Source organism: Lampris incognitus, chromosome 1, assembly GCF_029633865.1.
Source record: "Lampris incognitus isolate fLamInc1 chromosome 1, fLamInc1.hap2, whole genome shotgun sequence".
NCBI lineage: Eukaryota > Metazoa > Chordata > Actinopteri > Lampriformes > Lampridae > Lampris > Lampris incognitus.
In genome coordinates this window covers 104,176,838-104,189,392 of record NC_079211.1, presented here as the reverse complement: position 1 = coordinate 104,189,392, position 12,555 = coordinate 104,176,838, and the positions used below count along the sequence as shown (strand labels likewise).

General features: G+C 43.2%; 1 protein-coding gene across 1 annotated transcript in view; it reads right to left on the bottom strand.

Moving 5' to 3' along the window:
* rusc2 (RUN and SH3 domain containing 2) overlaps nucleotides 1-9,563 on the bottom strand; it is a 51,252-nt gene extending 41,689 nt beyond the window's left edge. The window contains exon 1 of the mRNA XM_056278637.1: nucleotides 9,432-9,563. The gene's annotated coding sequence lies outside the window, so the exon portion shown is untranslated. The remainder of the gene's footprint in view (nucleotides 1-9,431) is intronic.
* Between the last annotated feature and the right edge of the window lie 2,992 nt (nucleotides 9,564-12,555).

Genomic DNA, 12,555 nt, shown 5'->3' with positions numbered 1-12,555 from the left:
TAAACAGCGAACTACGTTTTTTTTATACACACGACTCAAAATAATTGTTTGGTGCAATGTGACTTGTGAATTTATCCCATACAATGTCTGGTGTAGATTATATGTAACACCACATAATAACAACAACAATAATAATAATAATAATAATCCATCCATCCATCCATCCATTATCCAAAGTGCTTATCATGCTCTCAGGGTTGCGGGGATGCTGGAGCCAGTCCATCACAGGGCCAACACGCGCACGCGCACATACACACACACACACACCTAGGGACAATTTAGTACGGCCAATTCACCTGACCTACATGTCTTTGGACTGTGGGAGGAAACCGGAGCCCCTGGAGGAAACCCACGCAGACACGGGAGAACATGCAAACTCCACACAGAGGACGACCTGGGACGACCCCCAAGGTTGGACTACCCCGGGGCTCGAACTCAGGACCTTCTCGCTGTGAGGAGACCGCACCAACCACTGCGCCACTGTGCCACCCATAATAATAATAATAATAAAAATCTTTATTTGTATTGCACCTTTCTGAACAGCATTACAAGGTGACTTACACAACAGGATAAAATAATGCATGACAATGATGTCAACTGGAGATATAAAAAAAACCCACATTTTCTTCCAGTGTTACTCAGTAATTACCCGTCATAGCAGTTCAGCTAGGTCTAATTTATTCATGTACCACGTGGTTGTTTCTGCATAATGAATAGTCTGTAATTTAAAGGGTTGCCATTGTTCTAGTTTGTGTCAGACAGAACAGCCACAGTGAAGGTTCACCTTACATTTTACACATCATCTACATTTGTTGTCCTGTTTTGTTTGTTTGTTTTGTTTTTTTAATAATTTTAAACTGTGCAGAATTTTGGCCGGCGTTATTTCTTTTTAAAGGTGCTAAAGAAAGGGACTTGACCTGACCTTTCAGGCAGCATTAGGCATGGTGGACGGCTTTAATTATCCACCCTGCTTCCATGATGACCCGCTGTCACTGAGAACAAACCGCAGTGTCCCCGCTAACCCTTCTGTCCTTGTTCATTTGTCCTCTGGTCAGACGTTCGGTCTGCGCCCCTGTCTACGTCCTGTTTAGAGCTGGTGACAGAGTCTGTCGCCGTCTGATTGTAGGGTCACAGACTCGATGTGCTATCCAAGGGTATGTGTGTGTGTGTGTGTGTGTGTGTGTGTGCATGTGTGCAAGAATGTTTGTGTGTGTGCCAATGTCTAAAAGTGTTTTTGCTTTCTCAAAGCTGAGAGGAAGGTTTGTGTTTGTGCATGCGTGCAGGCATGCATGTGTGTGCGTGTGTGTACGTATGTGTGTATGTTGTGAACTGGCTGAATGGGTGCTTTTGTTTATTGTGTGACTTACATACTCCGTCTCACAGCATCTTTGTACAAAGAGAGAGATAGACACACACACACACACACAGTGAGAGAGAGACAGCGAGAGAGAGAGAAGTGGGGGGGGTGTAGAAACTGCTCTTTACTATGCTGGGAACTTCTATCCATCCATTATCCAAACCACTTATCCTATTCAGGGTCGCGGGGATGTTGGAGCCTATCCCAGCAGCCATTGGGCGGCAGGCGGGGAGACACCCTGGACAGACCGCCAGACCATCACAGGGCCGACACACACATTCACATCTAGGGACAATTTAGTACAGCCGATTCACCTGACCTACATGTCTTTGGACTGAGGAAACCGTAGCCCCCGGAGGAAACCCACACAGACATAGGGAAAACATGCAAACTCCACACAGAGGACAAACCCCAAGGTTGGACTACCCCGGGGGCTTGAACCCAGGACCTTTTTGCTGTGAGGCGACCGCGCTAACCACTGCACCAATGCTGCTGGAAAATTTCCTTACTAAAATTTGAGTCATTATTTCCAATTTATCAACAAATGGAATACATGGAGTAATACCTCCCCTGTAAAGTCAAACAGGATGTCTCTCAGTACTGTGGTACATACATGTAAATATCCACCAGTCATATTTACCAATACACAGGATGTGATGCTGCACTCAGTGGGCCTTACTCTGGAGTGGGTAGTCACACTGTAATATCAGTGTGGTCCAGGCGGACAATTACCACCGAATGTTAGCCAGTGCCTGCAGGCTTGGATTTGGCTGGTAAGTATGTCCACATTATCAGTTACTTTACCAGGAAACCAATCATCAATCAATAAGCTTTTACCCAAAACACAAATTCCAGTTGTGTGGTAAAACACAATGTCTCCAGTAGTGACATTTTTACATTCCCTTCAATAGAATGTGGAGCAGAAAAGAGAGGTCAAGTTTCATGTCCACCCTGTATTATTCATCAATTAAGTGAAACTAAACTGAAATGTTGTATTAGCTATACCTTGTTGTGTTGTTTTGTTGTGCTGACCTTTCCATTTTGCATTCTCCACTCTAAAGTGTGTTCTTTTCCAGGTTGTTCAAATGGAAAAACCCATCCAGCCTTTAGCACAAAGCAGTGATGCAGGTTAGCGCTGATGCCCGAACCCCCCCCCCACACACACACACACACACATACACACACACATGCAGTTTGCCAGCAGTGTAAGCACGCAGCGTGGCAAAAGTGTTGAAAGAAAGTGCAGAAACCTATGTCAGGTCACATGGGAAAAGTTTTTAGAAGGGCTTGAGAACATAGCATTTTGATGCTAAAACCTACAAACACTACTGGGAAGCCACAGAATGATATGAAAACCTCAAAAACACACCAAAAAAATGGACCATGACATAAAATAATGAATGGATAATTATGATATTATACAGCGGAGATGTGGGTCTAATATGTTCATTTGGGACAAACCTCTTCCAGATTAAGGAGCATGCTAAATTACAATTAACATGCTAACAGTGACACTACTACCCTTTAATGCATGTGTTCTCTAATGCATGATATATATAATGTATGAGAACACACACACACACACGCACACACACACACATACACACACAAACTTAATCGCTTAAACTACCTGTGTGCTTCTGACAAAGCTAAAGTTGGGCACATGTCCTCAATCCATCATCACTGTCCAACTCCCCCCCAAGAGCTCAAAGCCTCTTCCTCTCCTCTCATCTTTTCCTTCGCTACCCGAAAGTTAAGCAGCTTACAGGTTGCTTACATAACAGTCGTCTAGCCTGCTGCCATCACTTTCAGGTCGGGTGTCAGCATTAGCAGGTACATCTGTGACCACCAGCAGGACTAGAATGGCCTATCAAAAGGAATGCCAGAGATTAGAGATTGAAAGGTGTCAGGTGCCAGGTGAGGACCTGATAGCATACCTCTAGGCAGGGTTTTAATAGAACAGGTGAAGGGGAAGATATGATTTAGGAGACTGGGAGGGAGGATGGTGCCATAAATGGAAAAAGCTTTCTCTCTGGGTATTTGAGAGAGACTCATAAGGAATGTTAACAGATAACGTACATGGTCTAAAACAAGGATAGGCAACATGGTCCAGAAACGTCCGGTGTGGGTGCAGGTCTTTTTTCCAACCAAGCAGTTACACACCTGATTCTATAGATCAATCAATAGTCTTGTTCCAACCAAGCAGTTACACACCTGATTCTATTAGTCAACTAATAGTCTTTGCTAAGGACCTTGATTTGTAGACTCAGGTGTGTAACTCCTTGGTTGGAACAAAGACCTGCACCCACACCGGACCTTTCTGGACCATGTTGCCTATCACTGGTCTAAAAGATACTGACACTTTTACGGGTTCTTCAGGTTGCAACTGTAAGGGAATCCAAGACAATTCCCTGCGGGACCCCATAATAAAAGGGTTCTGTTTGTATATACCTTTAACAAGGACTTCAAGGAAACCTTTTAAGGATATTTTTTTGCAATGAGGAACCATGCAGTAGTTATTGGTTCTCCTTGGGGCTTAGATGACCCACCTGTGAACACTTTAGAATTTTTGGCGGAATCGTTTTTAGAATGGACATCTTTGTTGTTTTAAATGCGTAACTGTGAATTATGATTCAGTTTTGCTAGCTAAAAGCACAGATTTCAACAGCTACATTTTTTTAAGGTTCACATATAGCAGTCGCTTTTTCCACAAAACTGAAATTTTGACTCGGAAACAATAATATAATTTATTCATCCTTATGTGAAATGTATTGGTAATAATTAATGTGGCAGATTCTGTAACTTATAGCACAAAGAAAGTCTTTATTAATCCCTGTGGAAATTCATTCTCTGTATTTCACCATCTTTCTTGTGCGGCGACAGCGCTAACCACCATGTCATCATGCTGCCACTTCTGTGAATTCTGTGACTAATGTGCTCGACACACATCATGGGACATTCACAAGTATATTTGAATGCTTCACTGATGCATTAAAATATACTTGAACAGTAAAGACAGCGGAGCGGCAAAAATGACCAGTGAGTTCTGTTGGTTTGACCCATGTTAAGTATGCCCAGTTGACACAGAAACACTGGATGTAGCACACACACCATGTCTGAAACACTCACAGTGGACATCAAGCCTTTAGTCTTTTTCTCCCCATTTGAGTTCAACAGCTTTCTCTCTTCTCCCACTCTCTATCTCTGTCTCTTTCTACTTACTGTCTCTTTATTTCCCTCCAACAACTCTTCTCTTACTGTTTGTTCCCCTCCTTCTCCATCTTGTTCAAATGTTTTTTTCTGGTTCTCCTTTCTCTCTCTGCACCTTTTTCATCTTCAGCAAAGGATAAGACCGCCAGTGTCTTTTTAATACCTTGAAAAGTCTCTCTCTCTCGCTCTCTCTCTCTCTCTCTCTCTCTCTCTCTCTGCTGAGCTATCAGTCATGTGGTTCCTATGATGCTGATGTTGACACAGCATCCCTGTGAAAAATCCTACTGAATAACTGCAATGTTCCCTTCAGTCATGCAGAGAAAAATGTGGGAAGAATCCACAGAAGATGACAGCTACTTGCCGCTGTGATAAACACTGTTTGACACACACACACACACACACACACACACACACACACACACACACACACACACACACACACACAGACACACACACAGACACAGACACACACACACACACAGCTATCAAACAGTTGTTTTGGTGCCTTTAAATTAGGGATGTGTAGCCTTGGACCATTGTCAGAGCACAACTGCCACCGCAAAGGATAGAGCTGTGTGTGTGTGTGTGTGTGTGTGTGTGTGTGTGGTGTGTGAGTGAGCAATAGAAAGAGACAGAGAGACAGGCAGACAGTCAGAGAGACAGTGTGTGTGTGTGTGTGTGTGTGTGTTTAAGTCCCTGTTCTTTCATATGACACAGTAAAGGGGCACTTCAATAACTTTTGGAGCGTCTCCACATTGCAGCCATGAGGGTAACCCTTGAAGGTTCCTTAAAGGACTTGTGATCCCTAAACTGACATCCTCTAACAGGGATGCTGCAGAAGCGCACAGAGCCAAGATGGTTAATCTCTATAGGTCAAACCTCAGGCACACTGAAGCCACATGTGGATCTAAGATTCAAGATTTAAGATTCTTTGTTACGTCTCGTCGTAAGTATAAGAGAGTAAAATTCTTGAGTTTCGGCTCCTCAACACTGCAGCAGCAATAGTAACTCAAGAACAACAAAACAGAATAAAAAAGCAGCAACAATAATAGTGTGTGATGTATGCAAAGTGCTGTATGTGTGTTGGGGTTGGGCCCACAGCCTGTTCTAAGGCTGTAGCCTTAGAACAGGCTGTAGAACTGATCTAGCCTGTTGTAAGGACTTCGCTTGCAGAATGTGACTGATTTCAGTGACCATAAAATCTTAGATGAGGTGCATTTTCTAGTACTGAATAGAAAGCTTTTGAAAAAGGATAGCACTTTGTGCAGACATTTCTAGTCAAAAGGCCATCCTTAGTTTGGGTACTGGTCTATCTTGAATCTTGGGTATTGTGGAGTATGTATCACAAGATTTCAAAAATAACACTTCCCTCATTCAAAAATAAATCTGTTCTCCTTTGGAAACATTTAGCTGGCAGCCTTATCCAGACCAACAGCTACTAAATACAACATTAGCATGAGCTAAAATTGCTCTATCAGCAACATTAGAAGGATAACCATTGTAAAGACGACATGGATAAGAGTAAACAGATCCCTGCAGTAGCTGTGACACTCCTGGATCCAAAAAAGTCTGTAGCCTAAATAATAGAGAAATGCTGGGATGGGACAAGAGAAACTAGAGCGGCAATATAAACATAACAATATTGTGAACTGATGAATATCACAATGAATATAAAAGAAACGATACCTTGAGGTGTTGCAGTGCAGCTAGAAGACCAAAGGAGACTTAGATAAGGCTATTTAAAACCTGTGTCCTAGGAAACTAGACACTTCAGACCTAGACTATAGCCGCACAGAAAACTGAGGTTACTCCCTTCCCCAATCTGAGACTGGGACAATACGTCAAGTCAGTGAGGTTGGCCCACACTCATGCACGCACGTACACACGCTCATTAGGATACGCAGACACACAAAGAAGATACACAGGCCTCAGGCCCTGGTTACATAAGGCAGGAGGATGCATTCCAAGGGCCGGGACAGCTGCTGCACATCAAGCAGGCATTTGTCCAAACACACATAGTGAACTGCTGAAACATGGGACACACAAATGCACAAGCACAGGGTGTCATAGCGTGCACAGCATGGCCGGCAGACTTTAATTTCTATGAAATCTACTCTTTTACTTCAAATTAATCAGGCTATCCCAGTGTCTAAGCAGGGAGGGTGCCATGGTTTAATGTGCAAGCTGCTTTGTTGTATTTCTTCCCCTCTATCTTTCCAGTCAGTCTCCCCTCCCCTGCCTGAATGAGGCAAAAATCACTGAAAAATAATCTTTACATCCTATTAGCCAAAGTAGAGACTTGAAGACGTAGGCAAGGCTTAGATGTCTTGTAATCCAAATTTAGCCATCTAACCCCAGGTTTGAGGGCCATCAATAGCTTGGCCGGGGCGATTATTTTCAGTCTGGCAAGATTCACTTTTTAGATTGAGGGACCTAAGTGCTGGCTAATCATTAGGAAAACAAACATTGAAGCTATTTATTTATCTCTATCGCTGTCCCGGAAGAGATCACAGCAAAATGCCATCATTGTCTCATTCTAGCATTATAGAAAGCAATCGCCCACACATTTGGTGGCTTGTCACCGTTTGCAGTCGGCCCAGAAGCAATAGAAACTATGGTGACATGACTGTAGGTAGTACTGTGAGGTGACTTAGGGGTCTTTAGTTAGATCTGAGGGAGAAACAATCTAAAGCCGATGCTTTATCACACACTCAAATCTATCCCAAACTTATCCAGTTGTGACATTCCTCTACAACATTAAGCGGGCACAGTCATAGGTCAACAGTAGTTCTGCTCAAACAACATAAGTTTGACAACTAGGGCCCAGTGTTGTATCTCTGTCACTGGGTTGTGGTTCAAATCCTTGTTCAACCCCTTGGCTTCAAGATGGTAATGACCAAATTCGGTAAGGCCTGTGCTGTGGCCTGAGAACACAAGAAGTGCAGCTCTGATCAGGCCGATTGGTCTTCAGCACGTTTGACTCATATCTGCCCTGTCTTTTAACTAGTAAGGTCAGGTGAATTATGGCTTTATTGCCATCAGGCTGTACGACTGTTTTGCTATAATGTATTAAATCCATTTTACTGGCAGACATTGCAGTCCCCTGTCATGGTAGTCAGCCAAAACGTGGACTGTTTTATTCTGAGCACAGGATATCTTGTGTAAGTTGACCCTTGACCTACAATAGTAATAAGTACATGATATGCTTGCATATTAGTGGAAGGATTTCCAAATAATGGATATTTCAAGCTTAAAAACATCATATGGCAATTATATGAGCTTATTTTTGTTCCTGAGGTAATTGCTGGATGGTTTCATTGAACACTTTCCAGTTTCACTTTCTGGACCTTCTGTCCCCACCTTGTCTACCCCCATGCTTAATGTGTTTGCCCTGCATTCATGCAGCACTAAAACTGTTGTTTTTTTCTGTCCATTATGTTATAAAGCGAGGCCATCTGCATGTGACCCAAAACTCAGGCCTTACTGTTTAGTTACCAGGACATTCCTTGCGAGTCTTCTCAGCTTTAATGGGAGAAAAACTTGTAACAGTTCTTATTGAGGGGGGACTTACAGCACAGCAGCAAAGCAAGCATACAGTAAAAGGTATAGAGACTTTTTTGCTAGATCTGGATCTTAGCCTTTGTGTTGAACAATCAAAGGGCCCCAACAGGATGTATCAAAGGCTCAACTGGCCACAAGTCAAAGCTCCGGCAAGTGGAAACTTGATGAGTAGGAGAAGGGTTTCAGGATCTCCTTCACCCAGTGGAGAGGCTAGAGAACCGTATGGGAGAACTCAACCAAAAGGGATGGGAGCTCAGAGCGGAGGGTCATTACAATACAGACGTATTTGGTTTCCCAAAATCTACTGCGATGAAAGACAATGTCATTCTGCAAACACGTTCGACCGGAGGTATTCGACTAGGGAGCACGTCTCCACACTGGTCTCTGCTTTCCTCATGGAGACGTGATGGCATGACGAGGTCACATAACCTACAGATGTATGTATATACACAGCGTGGGCGTCTCGCTGTGTTGTCCGTATTATCCATGGCGCAATCAGATAGAGTAGCTGGTGTCTACCTGATGTCGATGTCATTGCTTTACACGGATGTCAAGTCGAAAGGCTTCGGCAAACTCAATGTCGTCGGTGCGCAAATTCAGAGATGTGTTTTTGTTTGACAGATTTTAACAGAACAGATTAGTTTTTGGGATGCCTAGCCTGTAGCGTCGTCTGCACCCCTCCTATGTGCATCACTGTAGATGCCGTCAATGTACGCGTACCAGGATAAACGTGTGGGGGGGGATGTAGACACGGTGCAGGCCCCGGGTAACACAACACTGAAACAGCAGCAGTCCTCACATGGATGAATAAAAATGAGGGCTACGCAGTGTTGTTGTTGTTGTTTGTTTGTTTGTTTGTTGTTGTTTTTTAAATAAAGCCCGTGGCCTATAATAACCCAAACAGGAGAAGCCACCGATGCCATGCCCAACACCGCCTCGCAGCGCAGCAGCTATGCCTTTGTGTCAATGCGATAATAAACATAACACGGCCGACGAGGCTGGCGTTATAACGGCTTCTGGTTATAACGGCTTCCGGAAACCACCGCTCGCAAATCGACGTGTTTCATCCCCAGTCTCGGATGTCCCCCCGCCGGGCAGGAGAGAAACCCGCCGCGCCGCGGTACGCAGGCCTGCTCGGGGGCGGCGTCTGTGAGCCGTTATAACCGCGGCATCGTCTCTTTCCCAGCCTCCGCTGCGATGCTGCGGAGCGACGCCGCGGTGTTGGTCGCGTTCGGCTTTTTTTGTTTTTTTTGTCGTGTCTGAAAACGGACACAATCCGCGCGGAAGACGAAACAACACTCACCTTTACGCCACTTTGCGGTGGGGGGGCTACTTCCGATCAAACCCGTGGCTCCTTGTCCTCCGCGGTGAACGCGCGAGCCGCTCTTTAACGTTTGGCGTCGGTTTTCTCCGCGCGACTGCAGGACGAACCGCGGCATCGCAACGAGCGCGCACGGCGAGAGGATGGGCCGCGTGTCGCGCCGAGTTCTGCCCGCCCGCCGACGACTGCACGCACCTCGCGAGAGCGCGCACAGCGAACGGGGCCGCTGGCAGCCATCGGAATGATTTTTAAGGCAAAAGTGCTGTTAAAAAAACGATATAATCTGCTTTTCCGGGTTCATCAACGACGATAAATTGTCTGAAATCTATAGTTTCTGAAAGTTTAGAGTCGTCAATGTTTTATTAGACTCAGCAGTAGTAGCGATTCCTTGATAAGATTGGTCTGAAATTTAAAAAGTTTTCTTGATTAATCTCTCAATATTTCTTACAGCGAACTCTTCTGTGTTCTTTGTGGATGTGTTTTTAAGCATAGGATTTCAGATAGTGTAAACTACTAATAAGACACGTTAGCCCCTAGCTAACGCGTCTGACCCTTTAGCCGAGCGGTTAGTGATGTCGCCTTGTGGCGCAGTACACCCCGTATCGAATCCCGCACCGGGCAAGAAAATAACCGGTTACAATACTTGTACTAAAACGCGGTTTATGAATGCGGGATGTCAAATTCACTCTGTCAAAGCTGATCAAATTAAACGATATGTGCTTATAAAATCATTTGATTCTTAAAAAAAACTTTGGTTTGAAGTGTAATTACTGAGTGTTAAGGGGTGCATCATGCTTTATTTGGCAGAACTGTGTATGAAGGCCCGTATTTTAAGAGGGGGAAACGGGATTTACACACAGTATGGGTGTGTGTGTGTTTACTATCTCACCACAGTAAGTCTGTACACTGTACAGTATAGGTCACTGTGTATAATATGGGTTTTCCCCTAGAAAAAGATATATATTCTGTTAATGTTAAGTAATGATACTTTAAATTTAAGGCTGGGTCTGGCCTGATATTGGAGATGCAGTTCCCAGCAGGTAAAACCTCTACTGCTGATTAAAGCATGCACACCGTAACTTTATTTCTGGAGATCTATGAATCAAATGGTTTTACCAGCACATATTTTGTCCGTTTTGGCTCGACAGTTTAAATTTACCACACTTAATATGACCTAAGCTGAAATAACAGGGGATACATTACTTAGCAGCAACACTCAGCTCTGCTGAATATGGCATGATGCACCCCTCGACACTCATGACACTTCAGACCGAAGTTTGATAGGAATTAAAAGATCTTATCAGCACATGCTTCATTTGATCGACTTTGAAAGATTGAATTTGACACCCCACATTAAATTTTCCGCATTTAAAAACCCAGACTTAGTATAAATATCTGAAATCCTATGCTTAAAAACTACTACTACTACTACTACTACTACTACTACTACTACTACTACTACTGAGTCTAATAAAACATTGATCACGTTCAGAGACTATAGACTTCAGATCATTTATCATCACTGATGAAGCTGACAAAGAAGATTATATCGTTTTTAAACAGTACTTTGCCTTAAAAATCATTACAATGTCTCGTAGTTTTCCCTTTAGCTATGCGCGCTCCCGCGAGGGGCATACAGTTCTCGCCCGGAAGGCAGAACTCGGCATAACACGTGGCCGCGTTCGTTACGTCAGTATGACGTCCGGTCCAAGATCGGAGAGTGGTGTTGTGTGTCTTGTCGGCTCACACCCCACTTCGGCTTTTCTACCTAAAATAATCAAAACAGAGCTTCCACTTATAACCCATGAGACACAAGCCACGTCTCATTATGCTGAAAATGTGTGGGGTTTTTTTGTATGTTTTTATTTTGTGTTTGTTTACCCATGGTGCGTGGGACAGACACCATTATGGATTAAAACAGGGGCATCAGACGGACGGCGGGCGGGGAGGTGCACGTCTACGTCCTGCAGTTCCACCGGATGTCCGCTAGGCGTTATGAGGAAAGACGTGGGAATTTAAAGCACTTAGGACCGTTTTAGTGACTATAATCAGTTTTATTTCTATTGGTCAAACTTGTAGCTGTGCTCGTACTATTTAGTGTCTATGAAGGGGCCCCGTTACATTTCCATGCCAGCTGTTAGATTTTATATTTTAATGTGTGATTTTAGTTTAAATTTAAATTTTTTCTCCGGCCTTTCAGCACTATGAGTTTTTAGGTTATTTTTCGTTTAATTTTGGTTTTTGATTTCTCATGCTGGGCTTTATATACACACACACACACACACACACACACACACACCCACACACACACACACACACACATATACATATATATACACACATATACATACATATATACACATACATACATATATATATACATACATATACATACACACACATATACACATATACACATATACACGTATACATGTATGTATATATATATATATATATATACATACATACATATATACATACATATATATATATATATATATATATATATATATATATATATATATATATATATGAGACCGGAAGCAGTACGTCCTCTGGGAGCATAAAGGTGCTACAGAATGACTGATAGCTCAGCTTTCCTGATTGGAATGGAGTAAAACCATTACGTCCCCTCCAGCTCCCTAGATGTCTGCATCCAAAAACTCAAGGGCCTGACCAGCTGAGTTTAGTTGTTGCTAACTCCCCACCCCCACCCAAAACCTCACAGTCCTTAGATGCAGCAACTCCAGTAAATATCTACTGACGATGACAGATATCTGTAAATGTGCTATCGGCTATCTTCCTTGTTGAATTAGCTTTTCTTGGCTCTTTTGGTTTTTTTGTTAATCAAATTTCTGCAGGATGCAGGCCATGATTCAAGTAGAACCACACAGCATCTTTGAAAGATGTTGAGTGACAAGTAACTGAGCATGTTGGCTAAACAGCCACAACAAGCTGCCTTATGCTACCACACTCAATATGACGAAAGGACAGATGAGAACAAAATGTATCAAACATACTTGTCCAAAAAATTTTTTAATCTTTTTTTAGTTTCAGCTTCGAAACAATGTTGTCTTGAGAATTACTTTTTTTACAGAATGCATTT